Genomic DNA, 2,137 nt, shown 5'->3' on the forward strand with positions numbered 1-2,137 from the left:
ACAATTTTAAGAAGAAATTATGTGATTATCCCAATATATGCAAGAAAAAGCATTTGATAAAATTCAACACCTACTTATGATTTTAAATACACCATAAAGAACTATAACCAGAACTCAGGTCGGTGGAGGCCATTACTCTGAGCAAAAAACTGTGGGCAGAGGAAGTGAAGGTTAGAGAGGACTAGGAGACAGATACTTTGCTGTGTTCAAATTGAAGTCAAGAGTTCAAAAAATGCAGAGCAATAAAACCTTCTACTTGGAGAAGCAGAACCATACTCCAAGGAAGCATCATCAACATCACCACCAACAGCAACAGCAGCAGCAACAGCCACCCCGCCAATACCTGTAAATGGACAACAAGCCAGCAGACAAAATGAAGGCTTAACTATTGGCCAGAAGAATTTTAGGAAACCGGGAGAGACCTTCACCTGGCATAGCTGTCTCTGTGTGGGCAATCTTCACCTGATGTCTCTTAGGAGAAAATGAGGAAACTTTTTGTTTGAGAAGCAGGCAAAGTTTTCGTTCTTAAGGATAAAGGCTTTGCCTTTATTTGCTTGGAAACACGACCCCCAGTGAAAATTGCCAAAGTGGAGCTGGACAATATGCCACTCCATGGAAAGCAGGTGTGCATGCACTTTGTCTGTCATAGTGCATCCCTTACAGTCCACAGCCTTCCTCAGTATGTGTCCAAGGAACTGCTGGAAAAAAAACTTTTTCGTGTTTGGCCAAGTGGAGAGGGCTGTGGTCATTGTGGATGACTGAGGAGGGCCTTCAGGGAAAAGCATTGTTGAGTTCGCAGGGAAGCCAGCTGCTGGGAAAGCTCTGGACAGACGCAGTGAATGCTCCTTGCTAACCACATTTCCTTGGCCTATGACTGTGGAGTCTGTGGACCAGTTAGATGATGAAGAGGCACTTGTAGCGAATCTGGTTTTAAACAAACCCAGCAATTTCACAAGGAGAGAGACCAGCCACCCAGATATCACCCGCAGGAAGACACTCATTAAGATGGAAAAGCAACAGCTGCATCAGGTGCAGCCAAACATCAGGGAGGCTTGTGAGAAGCTGAATATGGAGATGAAGGCAGGACACCAGGAGCACCAGGTTGTGCTAATGAGGCAGGGTTTGATGAGGTGTCAAGAAGAGCTTTAGAGAATGGAGGAACTGTGTAACCAAGAGGTTTAGAAACAAAAGCAGCTAGAGCTCAGGCAGAAGATGACTTCAGGCACCTTGAGGAAGAAATACAGCAGCAACAAGAAGAAATTATGTGGTGACAGCAGGAAGGATTTAAAGGAAACCTTCCCTGATGTAAGAGAACAACGATATGGATGGACCAAAGGGCATAAACAATGGAGGCACTGCTCATTTGCCAGCTGGTACCCCAACTCCTCCAGGACCTGCCATTATGATGCCAGATGAAGCCCTGGGATTGACCCCACCAACAACTGAATGCTTTGGTCAAGCTGCCACTGTTGAGATTCCAGCCACACAGCGGTGGCAGCACTTCCAGGTTCCAGGGCCACACATATGCAGACAAGCGCTCAGGCAAAATACTTAGCCGCCCCAGGGACCTTAAAAGGCCCTGCACGACCTACGTGCAGCATGATGCAGTTATATAAGCCCTTGAGCGCATGTGTGAGTTCCGTCATCTGTGTATGACATAGCTACATCAACACTCTGTGTACATGTGCTAGGCAGCCTTTAAAAGCTGGATGTGCAATCTTCAAGTTCTCTTTTCTCCACACCGATGTCCCCAGGCCTGTTCACGTGTCTCCTCTAATAAACTCTTAAGTGGGTTTGTTGTGTGCTTCGTGCTTTGTTCTCACCCATGCTAGGTAATTTCAGCCACAAATCAAGGAATTGGTGGAACTCCCCCTGCATTCAACTGTCCAGTTCCTGGAAATGAATTTGCTCCAAATAAAAGCCGTTGATACTAAATAAAGTTGCAGTGTTTAGTTTTCTGCAACCCTTTAAAAAGGGCCATTTTTGGACTAGCCAGAATTCTACCTGGAAAAATGTTAGGGGTTCTTCCCAATAGATAAGTCTTCCCTGTCTGTAGTACTCTAGGAAGTATGCTAGGCGGTAGAGGGCAAGGTAGGGGTGGTTTTTAACAAATCAAAGTCTGTGATATATTGCTTTA

General features: G+C 45.5%; 1 pseudogene; it reads left to right on the forward strand.

Annotated features, from left to right (window-relative positions):
* The first annotated feature begins 232 nt into the window (after nucleotides 1–232).
* LOC126490228 (non-POU domain-containing octamer-binding protein-like) lies at nucleotides 233–1,928 on the forward strand (annotated as a pseudogene).
* Nucleotides 1,929–2,137: the final 209 nt, after the last annotated feature.

The sequence above is a fragment of the Alexandromys fortis genome, unplaced genomic scaffold (assembly GCF_014885135.2).
Source record: "Alexandromys fortis isolate MF-2015 unplaced genomic scaffold, M_Fortis_MF-2015_v1.1 scaffold_225, whole genome shotgun sequence".
In the NCBI taxonomy this organism is placed as follows: domain Eukaryota; kingdom Metazoa; phylum Chordata; class Mammalia; order Rodentia; family Cricetidae; genus Alexandromys; species Alexandromys fortis.